The following is a 22249-nucleotide window of genomic DNA, read 5'->3' on the forward strand; positions in this document are numbered from 1 at the left end:
TCCATCTCACTGGACCCTCTGTCCCTTACTATTTCTGGAAGATTATTTATGTCCTCCTTAGTGAAGACAGAACCAAAGTAATTATTCAATTGGTCTGCCATGTCCTTGCTCCCCATAATCAATTCACCTGTTTCTGTTTGCAGGGGACCTACATTTGTCTTTATCAGTCTTTTCCTTTTTACATATCTATAAAAGCTACAGTTTTCGCTACAGTTACACCATAATTAAATAGTAATAAAACCATAAATAATTAAATAGTAATATGTAAATTATGCCAGGAAATAAGTCCAGGACAAGCCTATTGGCTCAAGGTGTCTGACCCTCCAAGGGAGTTGTAAAGTTTGATGGCCACAGGCAGGAATGACTTCCTATGACGCTCTGTGTTGCATCTTGGTGGAATGAGTCTCTGGCTGAACGTACTCCTGTGCCCAACCAGTACATTATGTAGTGGATGGGAGACATTGTCCAAGATGTCATGCAACTTGGACAGCATCCTCTTTTCAGACACCACTGTCAGAGAGTCCAGTTCCATCCCCACAACATCACTGGCCTTACAAATGAGTTTGTTGATTCTGTTGGTGTCTGCTACCCTCAGCCTGCTGCCCCAGCACACAACAGCAAACATGATCGCACTGGCCACCACAGACTCGTAGAACATCCTCAGCATCGTCCGGCAGATGTTAAAGGACCTCAGTCTCCTCAGGAAATAGAGACGGCTCTGACCCTTCACATCTTCTTTGTTAGAATGCTGATGGACCAGCTATTTACATAGAACATAAATTGTACAGCACAGCAATGTTGTTAGCTCCATGATGTCTGTGCCAACCATGATGCCTATTTAATCTAATCCTATCTGCTTCTACGTGGTCTACATCTCTCTATTCCCTGCCTGTTTACTCTCTAAATGCCACTTGAACATTGCTTTTGTGCCTACTTCCACCACTTCTTCTGGCAGCATATTCCAAGCACCTGTGCGTAAAAAAATCCTCGTTAAGCTCCTTTAGACTTTCTCCCTTTCAGCTTAAAACTGCGCCTTCTACTATTTGACATTTCTATCCCAGGATAAAGGCTAAGGTGATTTTATGGCTTTTACAATTTTATATACTTCTAGCAGGTAGCTCCTCCGCCTTCAGCACTCCAGAAAAGCAATCCAAGTTTACCCAACTTCTCCTTGTAGTTCTGGAGAAATTTCTTCTTTAAGGACTTTATGAATTTTTAGAATCCTTTATTTTAGAGAATAGTGTCATTGAGTAAAAGCATGGGTGAACCTCCTCTGCACCCCCTCCAAAGCTCCACATTCTTCCTGTAATGTAGTGACCAAAATGCATGCAATACTTCAAATGTGGACTTACCAAAGTTTTATACAGCTGCAACATGACTTCCCAACTTTTATACTCAATGCCTACCTATGAAGGCTAGTTTACCATACATCTTCTTTACCTCCATCTACTTATGTTGCCTCTTTCAGGGAGCAATAGACTTTCACCCTCAATGCTTCTAAGGATCCTGCCTTTTCCTCTTACTTTTGACCTCCCAAAGTGAAACATCTCATACTTGTCCAGATTAACCTCCAACTGCCACATTTCTGTTCTCATTTCTAACAGGTCTACATCCTCCTGAATCCCTTGATATATATATATTACAAACAACATAGGCTCCAATGATGATCTTTATGGAACACCAATGATCACAGACTTCCAATCAAAATAGCATCCATCTGCCATTATCCTCTGTCTTCTATGGCCAACCAAAATTTGAATCCAATCTATTAAGCCTCCATGGATTCCATGTGCCTTAACTTCTGGATCAGCTTACCATGAAGGACCTCATTGACTACCAAAGCCTTATCCATCAGCCTTGTCAGCTCCTCAGAAACTTAATGAAGATTGTAAGACATGAACTCTCCTGCACAAAGCCATGCTGACTTTCCTTAACAAGTCTATGCTTTTTTGTTGCATTGTTCATGCCCTTATGAATCTTCTTCAGTAATTTCCCAACACTGGTATAAAACTAATAGGCCTATAAATGCAGAACTCATTGACTTTATTAACTTTGCCTCCAACTTTCACCCTGCCCTCAAGTTTACCTGGTCCATTTCCGACACCTCCCTCCCCTTTCTAGATCTTTCTGTCTCTGTCTCTGGAGACAGCTTATCCACTGATGTCTACTATAAGCCTACTGACTCTCACAGCTATCTGGACTATTCCTCTTCTCACCCTGTCTCTTGCAAAAACGCCATCCCCTTCTCGCAATTCCTCCGTCTCCGCCGCATCTGCTCTCAGGATGAGGCTTTTCATTCTAGGACGAGGGAGATGTCTTCATTTTTTAAAGAAAGGGGCTTCCCTTCCTCCACTATCAACTCTGCTCTTAAACGCATCTCCCCCATTTCACGTACATCTGCTCTCACTCCATCCTCCCACCACCCCACTAGGAATAGGGTTCCCCTGGTCCTCACCTACCACCCCACCAGCCTCCGGGTCCAACATATTATTCTCTGTAACTTCCGCCACCTCCAACGGGATCCCACCACTAAGCACATCTTTCCCTCCCCCCGTCTCTCTGCATTCCGCAGGGATCGCTCCCTACACAACTCCCTTGTCCATTCGTCCCCCCCCCATCCCTCCCCACTGATCTCCCTCCTGGCACTTATCCGTGTAAGCGGAACAAGTGCTACACATGCCCTTACACTTCCTCCCTTACCACCATTCAGGGCCCCAAACAGTCCTTCCAGGTGAGGCATCACTTCACCTGTGAGTCGACTGGGGTGATATACTGCGTCCGGTGCTCCCAATGTGGCCTTTTATATATTGGTGAGACCCGACGCAGACTGGGAGACCGCTTTGCTGAACATCTACGCTCTGTCCGCCAGAGAAAGCAGGATCTCCCAGTGGCCACACATTTTAATTCCACATCCCATTCCCATTCTGACATGTCTATCCACGGCCTCCTCTACTGTAAAGATGAAGCCACACTCAGGTTGGAGGAACAACACCTTATATTCCGTCTGGGTAGCCTCCAACCTGATGGCATGAACATTGACTTCTCTAACTTCCGCTAGGCCCCAGCTCCCCCTCGTACCCCATCTGTTACTCATTTTTATGCACACATTCTTTCTCTCACTCTCCTTTTTCTCCCTCTGTCCCTCTGAATATACCTCTTGCCCATCCTCTGGGTCACCCCCCCCCCCGTCTTTCTTCCCGGACCTCCTGTCCCATGATCCTCTCGTATCCCCTTTTGCCTATCACCTGTCCAGCTCTCGGCTCTATCCCTCCCCCTCCTGTCTTCTCCTATCATTTTGCATCTCCCCCTCCCCCTCCAGCTTTCAAATCCCTTACTCACTCTTCCTTCAGTTAGTCCTGACGAAGGGTCTCGGCCTGAAACGTCGACTGCGCCTCTTCCTAGAGATGCTGCCTGGCCTGCTGCGTTCACCAGCAACTTTGATGTGTGTTGCTTGAATTTCCAGCATCTGCAGAATTCCTGTTGTTTTTTTAGGCCTATAAATTCCTTTGTTGTTCCTGTGCTCTTCTTGCTGTTCTTCCAGACCTCTAAGACCTCACTTAAGGGTAAAGAGGATACAAAGATCTGTGTCAGAGCCCTAATAACCTGCTCTCGAGATAACTTGGGATAGATCTGATCATGCCTCTACTGTATTGTTCTTCAAGAGCACTAACACTACCTTTTTTTTGATATCAACATGCTCTGGAATATCAGTATACCTTCCCTGATCTCACAATCTCACAATCCTCCATGTCCATGTTCTTGGTGAATACTGATGTAAAGTAATTTTTAGTACCTTGCCTACTTCCTGTGACCCAGGCAAACGTTCACGTTATCTTGAGTGGTTTTCCCTCTCCCTAATTGTCCTCTTGTTTGTAATGAATGTATAAATGCCTTGGAATTCTCTTTAATCCTATCTGCCAAGGACACTTCATGGCCCCCTTTAGCCCTGTTTAAGTTCTGTCCTTTTCCCTTTATATGCCTTAAAGGCTCCATCCAAATTCAGCTTCCTAAATTTATATATGCATTCATTTCATTTTTGGAGAAATTTGCATTTTCCCAAACCTTACTATCCTTGCCTATCTTCCTCACGGGAATATGTTGGTCCTGATTTCTGACCAGATGCCCTTTGAATGACTCCCATATGTTATATCTGGACTTACCCAATAACAGTTACTCCCAATACACTCACCTCAGCTCCTGCTAATACAGTTGTAAATAGCCTTTTCCCAATTTAGCACTTTTCCCTGACTCTAATCTTCTCTTGGTTTCTAGTTTCTTATTTAGCTTTCCAACACAGAGTGCATTTTATTTTATCTTTAAACATGTACGTTATAAAGAAAGATGCATACTAATCATCTGAGTGAGCTTTACTTCTAAACTTGTTTTCTGCAACAACATACAGGAGAAATTACAATACAATTGCAAAGAGAATAATATTTAATGAAGATATATTTTTGTCATAAATCCTGGATTCTTACACTGAAAAGTGAAAGAATAATACTTCATTTCTATTAGCTTTGAAGCTAAGAATATAATGTAAGTTTGTCTACTATAGGTCAGTTTAAATAAAGCACCATTTTGATATGGCTAGAGATAATTACCATGGTGCTATATTGTGTAATACTGTACTTTGATTACATAGTTCCAATTACATTCTCCATAGTAGCAATAAATTCCATTCATAATGCAGTCAAGCAGAGAATTGTATGTCCCATGTCAATATGCACTATTAGTTTTCATTCCACTTACGTTAAATTTTCCTATTTGCTTTTTCACATTTGTTTCTCTTTTGGTATAATGGTGCGAATTAACTGATTTGGGATGTTATAATGAATGATTGTTATTTAAAGAAATGATCTGCCTGCAGATTATATTTTTTTGTGTCTTCAAATACAACTACTTACAATATCCATTCTACATTGAAAGAACTCAGCAAGAGAAAGATACCTCTGCAGAATGAACGCTTCTTCCATCGACTTTGATGACACTGATTTAATGTAATTTATTTTAAGAAGTAAAAGAGACAAAACATTTTTGCTCGTTGTTGTAGAAATTCATACTCAGACTGCAAAATATAAACTTCACCAGCTATCACTGTTCAGGAATTGTCTTTAGAATTAGTTGATACTCTGTACACACCATGACTAAATAAGACAAGCTGATGGAACGGGGAAAGAATTTTTTTAGTTACATCTGCCCTCTGAAAAGATTTTCAGTTTTGATTTGAAAGAAAAATCTGTCCCATATAATAACAACTTTTACTCAATTATGAAAACAAAATACTGGAAGTACAGGAAATCCAAATAATTTATATTAGAGGAATTATATTGACAGCCAAACATTCAGAAATTATGAATTGGAAAATGAACAAATACTTCCTATTAGGCAAAGGCAGGTGGTAATCATGAATTTGCCACTGTGAATTGTTTATGTAGGAGGATATGTAATTTATTTTTGACCTTTTAAAAATATTTCTCAATGAGGGGAATTTATTTTGGACCAATAAACCCCATGTCTGATGACAAGGGACTTTGAAATATGCATATGTTCATCATGCTCATTTTGTAATTATTAGTTCATAATAATTCATGATAGTTACACTATAAGTTTGATTACAAAATGGGATTGCTGCATGTTAAAGCAACACACATCAAAGTTGCTGGTGAATGCAGCAGGCCAAGCAGCATCTGTAGGAAGAGGTGCAGTCGACGTTTCAGGCCGAGACCCTTCGTCAGGACTAACTGAAGGAAGAGTGAGTAAGGGATTTGAAAGTTGGAGGGGGAGGGGGAGATCCAAAATGATAGGAGAAGACAGGAGTGGGAGGGATGGAGCCAAGAGCTGGACAGGTGATAGGCAAAAGGGGATATGAGAGGATCATGGGACAGGAGGTCCGGGAAGAAAGACAAGGTGGGGGGGACCCAGAGGATGGGCAAGAGGTATATTCAGAGGGACAGAGGGAGAAAAAGGAGAGTGAGAGAAAGAATGTGTGCATAAAAATGAGTAACAGATGGGGTACGAGGGGGAGGTGGGGCCTTAGTGGAAGTTAGAGAAGTCGATGTTCATGCCATCAGGTTGGAGGCTACCCAGACGGAATATAAGGTGTTGTTCCTCCAACCTGAGTGTGGCTTCATCTTCCACGGCCTCCTCTACTGTCATTCTGACATGTCTATCCACGGCCTCCTCTACTGTAACATCGACTTCTCTAACTTCCGCTAAGGCCCCACCTCGTACCCCATCTGTTACTCATTTTTATGTTACTCTTTTGGTTAGATTCTATATTTTATGTAGCAATAATTAGTTTCAGTCATTGTGAATCAGTAGAAAATGTCTTGTTTGCACTTTGATAAATTTTAAAGTCATAGAACATAGAACCTAGAATATAGAACAATAAAGCCTAAGAACAGGCCTTTTGGCCCATAGAGCCTGCACCAAACAGTGTTGAATTAAACTAGGTCTCTTCTGCCTGTTCATGACCAGTATTCCTCCATTCCCTGCATATTTCTGTGTCTGGCTAACAGCCTCTTAAAGCATTTGGAGTAATGACCACATTGACATTCTTTCCTTAAAATTATAGTTTAATTGATTCAGATTTGTTAATGTCTAATTTCCATACTATTGCAGATTAGAATTTTGTGTGTATTGAAGGTAATGCTCTATTTTTGTGCTCCCCTTCTAAACGATAATTTTCATGAGCTGTAGGAATCCCCATGTATCAATAGGCAGTTGATATATAATTAAGGGTAGTGCACAAGGTAGATTAATGTCCTTTATCTTGGCACCCATCCTGATTTTATCATGCTGTGTCAGGCTTTTTTTCCAACTACATTTAAATCAACATTTAAATCAATTTTTGTACATGGAGGGGAGGAGAAGATGGCGGCGCGACACAGCGTGCGCGGCCGCTCCGAAATGATATTGTATTTGTTAAGTAGGGGCCGTGCACAATCCTGATTTGATTGAGACAGATGTGAGAAGCACGGAGGAACATCTGGAGAGACTCCTGAAATGCCTGCTTCGCTGCCGCTGCTACTGTGCGATCGAGAATCTCCGGAGGGGAAGGCCCTAAATCTTCGGCTTTGCCTATTGCCTATTGCTGGGGCCGGGGTCGAAGCGCTCAGCAGAGATGGTGCTCAGTGCTCAGTGTTGGAGGGCTGGTCGGAGGCTCGAAGTTTTCGGACGGACTCAAGAGTCAGCTGTGGTCGGGTGTTTCCAGGGTGCTGCATCGGCAAGCTTGCGACGCTGGAGGTTCATGGCAGGGAGAGTTTTTTTTCTTTCGTCTACCGTCTGCGTGAGATGATGGGACTTTTGAGAAACTTTGAGATTTTTTTTACTGAGCCCATGGTCTGTTCTTTATCAAATTACGGTATTGCTTTGCACTGTTGTAACTATATGTTATAATTATGTGGTTTTTGTCAGTTTTTCAGTCTTGATTTGTCTTGTGTTTCTGTGATGTCATTCTGGAGGAACATTGTATCATTTCTTAATGCATGCATTACTAAATGACAATAAAAAAGACTGCATGTCTTCATAATCTAATCTAATCTAATCTAATATTGTAAATTAGAAGTTAGTTTCTATAAGACAAAATTTATCCACCCATGAAGAGGCTGCTGAGTTTGATTAGAAGGAGCAGGCTTACAATGATCAGCCATGCTGCCACAAAGAGAATTACACAGCATACATATGGCATTCTCAAGCAATACTTCCACTACCTTCATGTCAGGAGGAACTTGTGATATTCAACTGACAGGTATCAAGACTTGTAACACATACTGCATGCTACTTTATGTATGTGAGAGAGACAGAGAGAGAGAGAGAGAGAGAGAGAGAGAGAGAGAGAGAGACTCAAACATAAAGGATCAAGACATGAGATAAAGAAAAACCTGCTAAGTTTGGGCACCCCGGTCAAAATTTCTGTTACTGTGAATAGTTAAGTGAGTAGAAGATGAACTAATCTCCAAAAGTCATAAAGTTAAAGATGAAACATTCTTTTCAACATTTTAAGCAAGATTAGTGTATTATTTTTGTTTTGTACAATTTTAGAGTGAAAAAAGGAAAGGAGCACCATGCAAAAGTTTGGGCACCCCAAGAGATTTGAGCTCTCAGATAACTTTTACCAAGGTCTCAGACCTTAATTAGCTTGTTAGGACTATGGCTTATTCACAGTCATCGTTAGGAAAGGCCAGATGATGCAAATTTCAAAGCTTTATAAATACCTTGACTCCTCAAACCTTGTCCCAACAATCAGCAGCCATGGGTCCTCTAAGCAGCTGCCTATCACTCTGAAAATTAAAATAAATGATGCCCACAAAGCAGGAGAAGGCTATAAGAAGATACCAAAGCGTTTTCAGGTAGCTGTTTCCTTAGTTCGTAATGTAATTAAGAAATGGCAGTTAACAGGAACGGGGAAGGTCAAGTTGAGGTCTAGATGACCAAGAAAACTTTCCAAGAGAACTGCTCGTAGGATTGCTAGAAAGGCAAATCAAAACCCCCGTTTGACTGCAAAAGACCTTCAGGAAGATTTAGCAGACTCTGGAGTGGTGATGCACTGTTCTACTGTCCAGCGACACCTGCACAAATATGATCTTCATGGAAGAGTCATCAGAAGAAAACCTTTCCTGTGTCCTCACCACAAAATTCAGCGTCAGAAGTTTGCAAGGGAACATCTCGTTTTCTTAGTTTTTTTCAGTCTTGGTCTGTCCTGTGTTTTGTGACATCACACCGGAGGAAATATTGTATTATTTCTTAATGCATGCATTACTAAATGACAATAAAAGAGGACTGCATGTCTTTGTAATCTAAACAAGCCTAATGCATTTTGGAAACAAGTCCTGTGGACTGATGAAGTTAAAGTAGAACTTTTTGGCTGCAATGAGCAAAGGTATATTTGGAGAAAAAATGGTGCAGAATTTCATGAAAAGAACACCTCTCCAACTGTTAAGCACGGGGGTGGATCGATCATGCTTTGGGCTTGTGTTGCAGACAGTGGAGCGGGGAACATTTCACTGGTAGAGGGAAGAATGAATTCAATTAAATACCAGCAAATTCTGGAAGCAAATATCACACCATCTGTAAAAAAGCTGAAGATGAAAAGAGGATGGCTTCTACAACAGGATAATGATCCTAAACACACCTCAAAATCCACAATGGACTAGCTGAAGAGGCGCAGGCTGAAGGTCTTGCCATGGCCCTCACAGTCCCCCGACCTAAACATCATCAAAAATCTGTGGATAGACCTCAAAAGAGCAGTGCATGCAAGATGGCCCAATAATCTCACAGAACTAGAAGCCTTTTGCAAGGAAGAATGGGCAAAAATCCCCCAAACAAGAATTGAAAGACTCTTAGCTGGCTACAGAAAGTGTTTACAAGCTGTGATACTTGTCAAAGGGGGGTTTTACTAAGTACTGACCATGCAGGGTGCTCAAACTTCTGCTTCGGGTCCTTCTCCTTTTTTGTTATTTTGAAACTGTAAAAGATGGAAATAAAAAAAGTAATTTTGCTTAAAATATTAAAGAAATGTGTCATCTTTAACTATATGCCTTTTGGATATCAGGTCATCTTTTACTTGCTTAGCTATTCATAGTAGCAGAAATTTTGACCGGGGTGCCCAAACTGTTGCATGCCACTCTACCTATATGTCTGCTGGACTTGTTTATTTTGCTAATGAAGCTTGCAGCTTTGGGAAGAGTAGCTTAGGCAGGAAACCACAGTGCATTTAGCAGGTAGTACACCTACAGGCACAGTGTGCCTCTGGTGGAAAGAGTGGACATTTAGGGAGGTGAATAAGTGCCAATTAAGTAGGCTGCTTGATTTTGATAGTTTTGAGTTTCTAAAATGCTCTTTGAGTCGCATGCATAGAAACAGATGCAGAGTATTCTGTCATGCTTCTGACATATAACTTAGAGTTAGTAACAAAATTTCTAACTCTCTAAAGGCTTTCCAGCCTCTGACCAGTTGTAGCCACAGTACTTATGTGGTTAATACAGTTAAGTTTCTGGTCATTGGTGATCTACAGGTCAAGGGCAGTCACTCTCACCTCATCTCTGGAATTCAACTCATGTTTGGAACTAAGCCGTTTTAGTAAAACATAACCTGAGAATTGGTTAGTTTATTTGAGAGTGCCAATTATTAGCACTATCAATCATAACTTTGATTGAAAGTGGGCAGTAATTAGCCAAGTTAGATTTCTCCTTATGTTTGGTGTGGTCTGGACATATGTGTATCTGAGCAATTTTCCACCCAATTTACATTTTTTATCATATATGATTTGATAGCAGTTTTATGATCAATGGCACCACTTCCACTTTCTTATGTTTTATTTATAATCGCAGCCAGTTTTTGTCACTCACATGAATAAACAGACTTTATAATGTATTACCACTGTTTACTCTGTTCAACCTCTTACAATACATTAACTGCCAGAATTTTAAATATAGGAAATGATGACCAATGTTTTTCTGTGTTTGATGTGAAAATATTATTTGAAATGATTTTGCATTGTCCTATGGATTCAATAAAAGTCATTACCAAAATAGTTTATTTGGTTGCCACCTGCTGTTAGTGACAACAGCAAATTCTAGCCAGTGGACAGTGATTCATTTACTGGACTAATAGATGGGAGTTCTGTGACAAAACCTCAAACATGGAATGAATGGTCTTTCAGCATGGAAACAAACCATTTGGCCTGCCAGTTATGTGCTGACCCTCAAGCACTGATTTATGCTAATCTAACCCCAATCACATTTTTTTCACCCCAAGTTCTCATTTACTCTTTCGGATACAGAAGTCATTTCTTTGCCTGGTTTGTGTCATCAAGTAGGCCACAGTGAATTTTACCTTCATACTTCCATTGAATATTTCTAGAGCAACAAACGCAGTTGCCTTTGTTTGTTTCATGCAGATTATTCTTCTGAGGATTGCTGGTTGTTTCTGAAAATAGTCTGTCAACAGCAGAAATGATTTGACGTTATTGGTCAGGCTCCATCTTAATGCTTTCATTTGTACTTTGAACAACACTATCAGATGATTCAATCCCCAAAAGGTTCACAGTGCTAAAGGCACATGATTTTGTTTTTGCTTTTAGTAACAAGAGAAAACCTTCAGAAACACGAAATATAAAATGTCTGCGTCTCCGTTACATTTTTTAACTGAGAACCTTTTGATTTCAACTCTGCTATGATAATGTTACAGAGTAAAGATTCAGGTTGATTAGCTAGGAATGCTGCATATGCTTTTATAAGGAGACTTTGTAAAAATGCCTCCAAAATCAGATATGTATAAATATTTATTAGAATTATTACCAACAAATATTGATTGTTGATTCAACCTATAATGCGTTTGGAGGTTTTTGTATTTTTGCAAATTCTAGTCTTCCTATCACCTGACATTTTGCATATTTCAAAAGTAGTGAATTGTGGGGCATACTCTCCCAGTAAATTTCAAGTTTAGCAAGCATGCGGCACCATCATCTTTTTGTCACATAATTCCTCTAGCGAGAACCTGGTTGTGTTTCCTACATGTGAGCTTTGATTTGAGCTTCTGAAAAACAGCCAATCGGTGCATGGTGTTTGACATCTGCTTTTCTGTCAATCAGTTGAGACCAATTAAACTGGAGAAAATAGGGAACGTGGAAAGGCCATGACAGTTCTTGTACAGGCAAACAAATGAAAAACACCCTCCATTGAACATGATTATTCTGAAATTCATGCCCAACTGAGAATATAAAAATATTTCAGAATATCTTTGATAAGTGAACTGGAGACATTTTAGATGGAATATTGCTGGGGTTTCTCCAAATAACACTGGGAACTACTTAAATAAATAGTACAGTGAATAATAATCAGAAAATGTGCATGAGTAATTAAAACAGTAGAATTATGCTCAGTGCAAAGCAAAAAAACAAAAATAGGATTGTTCTGAAATAAAACCAGAAAATGCTAGAAGTATTCAGGAAGCCAAGTAGCATTCGTGGAAAGAAAAAAAATATTGCTTCAGATCTATATTGCCTGCACAAACATGACACAGCCTTTAGATTATTGTTAAAGGAAGTGGCTGCAGAGATTGTGGAGCCACTGGTGGAAGTTTTTCCAAAATGCACTCGAGTCTGGGAGAGTACCAATAGATTGAAGCATGGTAAATGTCACTACCTTGTTCAAGAAGAAAAGGAGGCAAAAAGGTAGGAAACTGTAGCTCTGCTAGTTAATGTTTGTTGTTGACAAGATACTGGAGCTGAAAACTTAAGGAGAAATAACTAGCCTTTTAGACAAGGTTAATGTAATCAAACCAAGTCAACGTTCTTTAATGAAAGGTAAATCATGTTTGACAAATTTATACTAGAACCTTTCAGGGATGTAACAAGAAAAGTTTATAGAAAGAAATAGTGCTTTAAATTTCCAAAAACGATTTGACGAAGTGCCACATAAAAGGCTTTTGCATAGAATAAGAGCACAAAGTACTGGGAATAGTGTGTTAGAATGGATTAAATATAGAGAATCTGGATAATGAGTTTCTTTTCAGGTTGGAAGTTTGTAACTAGTGTAGTATCCCAAGGGTCGGTCCTTAGCTCTCAGCTATTTATTATTTTTATTAATTATCTGGAGAATAGGGTGAAATGTAAGGTAGCATATATGAGGGGTGATTGATAAGTTCGTGGCCTAAGGTGGAAGAAGTCAATTTTAGAAAACCTAGCACATTTATTTTTCAACATAGTCCCCTCCTACATTTACACACTTAGTCTAGCGATTGTGGAGCATACGGATCTTGAACCTTCCAGAAAGTGTCCACAGCGGGTGATTGATAAGTTTGTGGCCTAAGGTAGAAGGAGTTGGGTTATACAGCTCTTGTTATATGCACACACAGTTCAAGTCTTTGAGTGATTATGCAGAAAGTTTGAAGTTAGTAAATCATCTCCTACCTTAGGCCACGTACTTATCAATCACCCCTGATGAGTTATTAACTTCAAACTTTCTGCATAATCACTCAAAGAGTTGAACTGCATGTTCATGTAACGAGAGCTGTATAACTCATCTCCTTCCACCTGAGGCCGCAAACTTATCAATCACCCCTCGTACAACATGCTGGAGGAACTCAGCAGACCAGGCAGGAAATTAACAAACAATTGAAGTTTAGGGCTCAGACTGTTCTTCAGAACTGGAAAGGAAGGGCAAGACAGAATAAAAAGGTGGAGGTAAGGGAAGGAGGATAGCTAGAAGGTGATAACTGGTCAGGTGGGTGGGAAAGGTAGAGGCCTGGAGAGGAAAAAATCTGAAAGGAGAAGAGAGTGGACCATAGGAGAAAGTGAAGGAGGAGGGGCATGAGGGGGAGGTGACAGGCATGTGAGAAAAGTTAAGAGGCCAGAGTGAGGAATAGAAGAAGAGGGGAGGAGGAGGGAAATTTTTTTTAACCAGAAAGATAAATTGACATTCATGCCTACAGATTGGAGATGACCTAGGTGTTGCTCCTCCACCCTGAAGGTGCCCTCATCGTGGCACAAGAGGAGATCATGGACTGACATATTGGAAGAGGAATGGGAATGCAAATTAAAATGATTGGCCACCAGGAAGCACCGCTTTAGGCGGTTGGAGTGGAGGCGCTCGACTAAGCAGTCCCCCAACTTACAGCAGGTATTACCAATGTAGAAGGCCACACCAGAAGCAACAGATACAATAGAAGACCCAGCAGATTCACAGGTGAAGTATTGCCTCACCTGGAAGAACAGTTTGGTGCCCTGAGTGAAGGTGAGGGAGGAGGTGAATGGGCAGGTGTAGCACTTTTGCCATTTGCAGGTTTAGGTGCTGGGAGGTAGATTAGTGGGTGGAGATGAATGGACAAGGGAATCACGGAGGAAGCAATCCCTGTGAAAAGAGGAGAATAGGGTGGGGGAGGTAAAGATATGTTTGGTTGTAGGATCCCTTTGCAACTGGCAGGCATTGCGGAGAATGACGTATTGGATGCAGAGGCTCCAACACATCGTCTAAGATGTATGGTATCCAAATTTGCTTATGAAATTAAAATAGATGGACAGAAAATTGTGATGAGGATTTTGTACTTTGCAACAACATATAGATGGGTTGAGTGAGTGGGCAAAAACTTAACAAATAGATTTTAATTTGGAAAGCGTGAGGTCATGCACTTTTGGTTAAAGGAATCAAATGGATAGCTACGTATTGTTACATTTACATATGGTGTTGTCAATGCTACATATGGAGTACTGAGCATTGTTTTGGGTCCCTTATTTAAGAAAGGATTTACATGTATTGGAGGCAGTGCAAATGTGATTCACCAAGCTAATTTCTGGAATTTGAGGTGGGTCATGAGTGGCTAAAGAAGTTGGTTCTGTATTCTTTAGAGTTCTGAGTCAGGGTGATTTTATTGAAACATATAATACTCTGAAGTGGCATGACAGAGTAGTCGTCAATCCACCTTGGTGGGAGACAAAGATATAAAATAAGGGAGTGGCCATGTAAAATTGAGGTGCATAGACATTTCTTTTAGAAGGTGATGAAATTTTGAAATTGTCTGTTCAAAAGGGTTGTGGAGCCCAGCATGAGAGCTTTGATTGTCTGCACAGACTAAATGGGTCAAACAGCCTGTTTCTGTTGTGTATCCAACTATGAGTTCTATATGTCTCTACGTAGAAAGTACCCACCAAAAAGAAAAATTAAGATAAAGAAAGAAGGTACAGATGAAAAAATCAGTAACTTGATACATACTGATATTGATCACCCTGGAACACAGGCCTCTGCTTCACATGTCTGTTGTCACCAGTACAATCTTCTACTTGGTAAATGTGCTAGGGCAATGACATCAGCCAATGGGTGATGCAGGCAGGCTCAATAAACTGATTAGAAAAGCTGACTCTGTTATAAGAGTCAAACTGGACATACTGGAGATTGTGGTAGAACAAAGGACCCTCCAGAAAGTCCTTGCAATTCTGGACAATGTTTTTTATTGCCTACATACCATCTTGGCTGAACAGAGGAGCACTTGCAGTAATGGAGAAAGATAACTGCACTGGTCCAAAAAGCGCTGTATGAGCTCTTTCTTACCCTTGGCCAGCAGGCTCTATAATGATCAACCCATTGCCGGCGAAGTGATCTTGTAATCTTTGACTTGTAAATCTTGTACATCTTACTTAGTTTCATTCTTTCTTACTTCTCTTTCTAATATTTGTATATCCATGCACTTGTAATGCTACAGTGTCACTGTAATTTCCTTTGGGATCAATAAAGTATCTATCTATCAATTAATGTGAGATGCCTTCAATCAAGAACTGAATTTATCCTTTGATCCTTGGGAATTAAACATACTAAATCAAACGTATGGTTCCAATGTCAGAATATTTTGCCATATGACCCAGTCTTTGTCTTCCCCAATATATATCTAGGATGAAAAATCTTAAGTATAAAAATGGATCATTCATCCATCTGGTCTCAAAAGGGAGGAAGCTCTAAGAAAATGTTTTTCAACTAATCACTACTTCGTAGTCTGTTCTCATATCCATCCCTTGTTTTATTTATTTTATTTAAAGATACAGTACAGAACAGGCCTATCTGACCCAATGAGCTACAGCACCCAGCAACCCACTATTTAACCCTCGCATAATCAAAGAACAATTTACAGTGACTAATTAACCTGCTAACCAGTCTATCTTTAGTATGTGGGTGGAAATCACAACACACAGGGGTAACGCACACATTCAGGGGCAGGATGTACAAACTTCTTATTAGTGGCACCGGTTAGAGCTCCAAATTCCAAAGCCCTGAGCCCTGCCTGTTAGGGCACTGTTAGTGCAGTGAGAGTGGCCCCAGGAGCACTGTTTAGTTCTGTTTGTGAGATGTGGGAATTCTGGGAGACCTCCAGCGTCCCAGATAACATAGTCATAGTCATAGTCATACTTTATTGATCCTGGGGGAAATTGGTTTTCATTACAGTTGCACCATAAATAATTAAATAGTAATATGTAAATTATGCCAGGAAATAAGTCCAGGACCAGCCTATTGGCTCAGGGTGTCTGACTCTCCATGGGAGGAGTTCCTTCTCCTCAGGAAATAGAGACAGCTCTGACCCTTCTTGTAGACAGCCTCAGTGTTCTTAGACCAGTCCAGTTTATTGTCAATTCATATCCCCAGGTATTTGTAATCCTCCACCATGTCCACACTGACCCCTTGGATGGAAACAGGGGTCACCGGTACCTTAGCTCTCCTCAGGTCTACCACCAGCTCCTTAGTGTTTTTCACATTAAGCTGCAGATAATTCTGCTCACACCATGTGACAAAGTTTCCTACCGTAGCCCTGTACTCAGCCTCATCTCCCTTGCTGCAGCTCCTCAGAGAACGTGTTAAGAAACTGGAGCTGCAGCTCAATGACCTTCAGCTCATATGGGAGATTGAGGAAATGATTGATAGGAGGTACAGAGAGGTAGTCACCCCTGGGATGCAGGAGGCAGGTAATTGGGTGATTGTCAGGAGGACGAAGGGAAATGGGCAGCCAGTGCAGAGTACCCCTGTGGCCATTCCCCTCAATAATAAATATACCACTTTGGATACTGTTGAGGGGATGACCTACAGGGGGTGGGGGTGGGGGTGGAGTCACAGTGACTGGGTCTCTGGCACCGGGTCTGGTGCTGTGGCTCTGAAGAGAACAGAGCTGAAGAGGCCTGCAGTGGTGATAGGAGATTCCATAGTCAGAGACTCCGAGATGAGATATTGTGGGTGCGATAGAGACAACTATATGGTATGTTGCCTCCCAGATGCCAGGGTCAGGGATGTCTCAGATTGGGTTAACGGCATTCTAAAGGGGGAGGGTGAGCAGCCAGACGTCTTGGTACATATCGACACCAATGATGTAGGTAGGAAAGGTGAGAAGGTCCTGAAGAGCAATTTTAGGGAGCTAGGTAGAAAGCTGAAAAGCAGGACCTCCAGGGCAGTAGTCTCCGTATTTCCACCTGTGCCACGTGCCAGTGTGGACAAGAAGAGGATGATCTGGCAGATGAATGCATGGGTGAAGAACTGGTGCAGGGGGTAGGGTTTCAGATTTATGAACTGTTGACACCTCTTCTGCGGAAAGTACGACCTGTACAAAAGAGACTGGTTACACCTGAGCCCGAGGGGAACCAATATGATTGAAGGCAAGTTTGCTAGTGCTGTTCGGGAAGACTCAAACTAATTTGGCAGGAGGATGGAAGCCAGAGTGATGGTGCTGAGGTTGGGGTAGTTGGTTTACAAACAGAGGAAGTGCATAGTGAAAATGCTAGCAAAGAAAGGCTGATGAGAAGGCAAATTTGCAATCAACGGGATGTTGCAAAATCATGTAAAAGGCAGACAAAATTGAAAAGGATGAATACAGTGAATGCATCCTGTAATTTCAGAAGGAGAAGCTAAAGTCAGATGTATCAGTGTTACAGTGGAGTAAAGGGAATTACAAAGGCATGAGAGAGCAGCTGGCCAAAATTGCTTGGAAGGGAACACTAGCAGGGATAACAGTCGAACAGCAATGGCTGGAATTTCTGGGAGCAAGTCTGAAGGCGCAGGACTTATTCATCCCAAGGATGAAGAAGTATTCTAAAGGCATGATGACACAACCATGGCTGACAAGAGAAGTCAAAGCCAACATAAAAGCCAAAGAGAGGGCAAAGATTAGTGGGAAGTTAGAGGATTGGAAAGCTTTTAAAAATGTACAGAAGGCAATTTTAAAAAAATCATAAAGAAGGAAAAGATAGAATACAAAGGTAAGCTAGCCAATAATATTAATGAGAATAATGAAAGTTTCTTCAGAGTAGATATTGGACTGGTAGAAAATGATGCTGGAGAGGTAATGGGGCTCAAGAAAATGGCAGACAAACTGAATAAGTACTTTGCATCAGTATTCAGTGTGGAAGACACTAGCAGTATGCCAGAAGTTTGAGAGTGTTGGGGTAGAAGTGAGTGAAGTTGCAATTACTAGGGAGAAGGTTCTTGATAAACTGAAAAGTCGGAAACTAGATAAGTCACCTGACCAAATGGCGCACACCCCAGGGTTTTGAAGGAGGTGGCTGAAGAGATTGTGGAGGCATTAGTAACCATCGTTCAAGAATCAATTGATTCTGGCAGGTTCCGGAGGAATGGAAAATTGCAAATGTCACTCCACTCTTCAAGAAGGGAGAGAGGTAAAAAAAGAAAATTATAGGCCAGTTAGTCTGACCTCAGTGGTTGGGAAGATGTTGGAGTTGATTGTTAAGGATGTGGTTTTGGGGTACTTGGAGGCAAATGATAAAATAAGCCGTATTCAGCATGGTTTCCTCCAGGGAAAATCTTGCCTGACAAATCTTTTGGAATTATTTGAAGAAATAACAAGCAAGATAGGCAAAGGAGAATTAGTGGATGTTTTGTACTTGGATTTTCAGAAGGTTTTTTGACAAGGTGCCGTACTTGAGACAGCTTAACAAGTTAAGAGACCATGGTAGTACATGAAAGATACTAGCATGGATACAGAATTGGCTGATTGGCAGAATACAAAGAGTGCGAACAACCTTTTCCGGTTGGCTGCTGGTGACTACTGGTGCTCCACAGGGGTCTGTGTTGGGGCAGCTTTTTTATGTTGCACGTCAATAATTTGGACGAAGGAATTGATGACTATGTGGCCAAGTTTGTGGACAATACAAAGATAGGTGGAAGGGCAGGTAGTTTTGAAGAAGCAGAGTGTCTACAGAAGGACTTCGACAGACTCGAAGAATGGGCAAAGAAGTGGCAGATTGAATACAGTGTTGGGAAGTGTATGGTCATGCACTTTGGACTGTTTGCTAAATGGAGAGAAAATTCAAAAATCTGAGGTGCAAAGGGACTTGTAAGTCCTCATGCAGGATTCTCTAAAGGTTAATTTGCAGATTGAGTTGGTGGTGAGGAAGGCAAATGTGATGTTATCTTTCATTTTGAAAACACTAGAATATGAAAGCGAAGATGTAATGTTGAGGCTTTATAAAGCACTGGTGAGGCCTCACTTGGAGTATTATGAACAGTTTTGGGCCTGTTATCTAAGAATTCATGTTCTGACGTTGGAGAGGGTTAAAAGGAGGTTCACAAAAATGATTCCAGATGAAAAGGCTTATCATTTGAGGTGTGTTTGATAGCTCTGGCCTCTACTCACTGCAATTCAGAAGAATGAATTCTATTTGAATGTTGAAAGTCCCTGATAGAGTGGATGTGGAAAGGATATTTCCTACGTGGGGGGAGTCTAAGATCAGAGGACACAGCCTCAGAATAGACGGACATCCTTTTAGATCAGAGATGAGGAGGAATTTCTTTAGCCAGAGAGTGGTGAATATATGGAATTCGTTGCCATAGGCAGCTGTGGAGGCAACGTCATTGGGTATATTTAATCAGATGTTGATAGATTCTTGATTAGTCAGGGCATGAAGAGCTACGGGGAGAAGGTAGGAGATTGCATTGAGAGGGAAAATGGATCAACCATGATGGAATGGCAGAGCATACTCGATGGGCCAAGTGGTCTAAATCTGCTCCTATAACTAATGGTTTTATGGTCTTATTGTAATAACATTGTGCTAACAAGTACAGTACCATTGGTCCCCTAAGTTTGTTATTTTCATCCTACATATATTAAAGAATTCAGATTCGCCCCACTGCCTTTAAATAAAATCCTCCAACATGCGCTCCCTTGTTCTAGACATAGAGTATATACACGTGTTTCCTATGTCCACTCTATAATACCCCTTCCAGTCTTCATGCTAATATCCTATGATCATTGTTTTGCAATTACTACTTTCAAATAAGAAAATCTGTTTGTATGTATTTTGAAAATACTAAGTTTATTTTTGGAATAAAAACAGAAAATGCTGGGAATAATTCAGCAGGCTAAGAAGCATGTTTATTGGGAGAAAGTTACATAGTTTCAGGTCAAGGGGTTATCATAAGAAGTCCACAAATTCTACCTGAGTTACTGAGTATTTCCAGTAATTTTTGTTTCGATTTCAGATTTTCACCAAGTGCAGCATTTTATTTTTGTGGCATGCACTTGAAATGAGAAGAGGTAATACAGTGACCTCTTGTGACCATTGGAGAAGATTGCATTGCGGGAAAGGAAGTGTTAAGAGTAATGAAGGAAGTGACAGGTGATAATTGAGAAGCTGGGGTGGAGATGGGAGGCAATGTGCAATGGGGAAAGGAAGTACTGTCATAAGAGAAACATATGTTAAGATTTCATCTCATCCCTACTTATTAATCCTTTCCCACTGGCCTGGCTAGTGACATTATGTTATGTTCCCAGCATTTGTAACTTCTTTCACCTCGCCCCTTTTTTCATCATCTGAGGAGGAGATCTTCTTACTTATCTAGGACCTCTATATATTAGAAAAACTAGATGCTTCCTTTTTCTAAGTTTGATATATTTACAGGCAATGTAGAAACTGTTGTCTGTGATGAAAATGTTTTTATTTCCCTGTAAAAGATTCCTTTTTGCTTCAAAAGACATGTCTCGGCTTTAAATGACCCTCAATATACGTGGAAATCCAATTCTGTAGATGGGCAGGCTGCTCCTCACAGATGTTATTGAATTGATAAGCAAACAAACATATGTTACAGACCTTGACTGGTTAAAATCTACAGAGGAAATGAATGATAATACCTTGTCAGTGCTGCTCCTCCCCCACTCTGGAAGTTTGCTGACAATAAAGATAGCTTGCCAGAATTAACTAATTTAATCCTGAAACCTCCAATAGGTGGCACATGTGTAACTTCTCCTTACTTGCTATTTCAGTCTTCACTAGATCATATTTTCAATGTTTTTGAAGGAAAGAAACCAATGGCCAAAATGTGATATAGAAGATTATAAATTCAAAACTACCCATCCACTGTCTAATCTATTGTGAAAATGCATTTTTTAAAATGATGGATGTAAATAAGAAATTAACTTGAAAACTCCTGGGAAGTTCCTTAAAATATTAGGACATAGGAGCAGAATCAGGCTGTTCTGCCCATCATCCCCATTCCAGGCCATTCTCCCACCTTCTCTCTGTAACTCTCAACTCCCTCACCAATGAAGAACCTATCAAACTCTCCATTAAATACACTCAATGACTTGACCTTCACTGCTCTTTTCAAATCCCATCGATTATCCACCCTCTGGCTGAAGGAATTCCTTTTCATCTTAGTTTTAAAGAGAATTCCCTTTATTCCCTTTACACTGGGCTGTGTCCTTGGATCTTAGACTCTCTTATCAATAGCAATATTCTTTCTACATCCTCTCTATCTAAGCCTTCCAGCTTTTAAATTATTTCCAAATATTTGATAAGCATCACATTATTTAATCCATAGTTATTTCATTATATCTCTCTGGAATTTGCTCATGTAAAGATTCAAATAATTTATTCATTTTTTCAATGCTAAGTAGTCCAATATTTTTAAGACATATTTTGATACACCTTTTGAAAAAATGCCATTCAACTTATCAGATGCATGCATAATATCTGATCTTCAGTTTATTTTGTCTTCCTCGGCCCCCTCTCCCATTAACCTCTCCTGATTTTACACCTTCCCCAGCTACAACCACTGCCAGGTCTTCACCATTCTCCCCCAACTCCAGTTTCAATCTCTCTGATACTGAATGGTCAGTCCTCATCTGAGGCCTTAACTGTGCCTGCACTTCATAAAGTTCCGGGCCCACCATTGTGTCAAACTCTTCTTCTATTGTCTCCATCTCCATGCCTATTTCTTGAGCAAGGGATCCTCACTCCTCTTTGATAAACCATTCTTACATTTTGAAGGAACATTTTTAAGAGGCTGGGCTGTAGTCTCAGATACCTCCTCATGCCTGCTCTACTGCAGGGACACAGGGACACTGTGTCTACTGCACTGTGAAAAATCTCATCACATCAGTCTCCAACCTGACTGCACCCCAAAACTGCAGATCCTGCTTCACTTACCCAAGATCTACAAATAGGACTATTGTTCCCACCTGGTCCTGCCCCACTACATTTATTTCTTTATACATTAGCTCTATCTATGCTTCATTAGGAGTTTGAAAAGATTTTGTATGTCAACAAAAATACTCAAAAACTTCTGACAGGCTGCATCACTATCTGGTATGGGGTGGGGGCTACTGCACAGGACCAAAAGAAGCTGCAGAGGGTCGTAAATTTAGTTGGCGCCATCCTGGGTACTAGCCTAAAAATTACCCAGGACATCTTCAATGAGTGGTGTCTCAGAAAGGCAGCGTCCATTATTAAGGACCTCCAGCACCCAGGGCATGCCCTTTTCTC

At 40.8% G+C, this 22249-nt stretch overlaps 1 pseudogene; it reads right to left on the bottom strand.

Moving 5' to 3' along the window:
- The window catches only part of LOC134349901 (uncharacterized), a 56741-nt pseudogene extending 35048 nt beyond the window's left edge, over positions 1–21693 (bottom strand).
- Between the last annotated feature and the right edge of the window lie 556 nt (positions 21694–22249).

This window comes from Mobula hypostoma, chromosome 7 (genome assembly GCF_963921235.1).
Source record: "Mobula hypostoma chromosome 7, sMobHyp1.1, whole genome shotgun sequence".
In the NCBI taxonomy this organism is placed as follows: Eukaryota; Metazoa; Chordata; class Chondrichthyes; order Myliobatiformes; family Myliobatidae; genus Mobula; species Mobula hypostoma.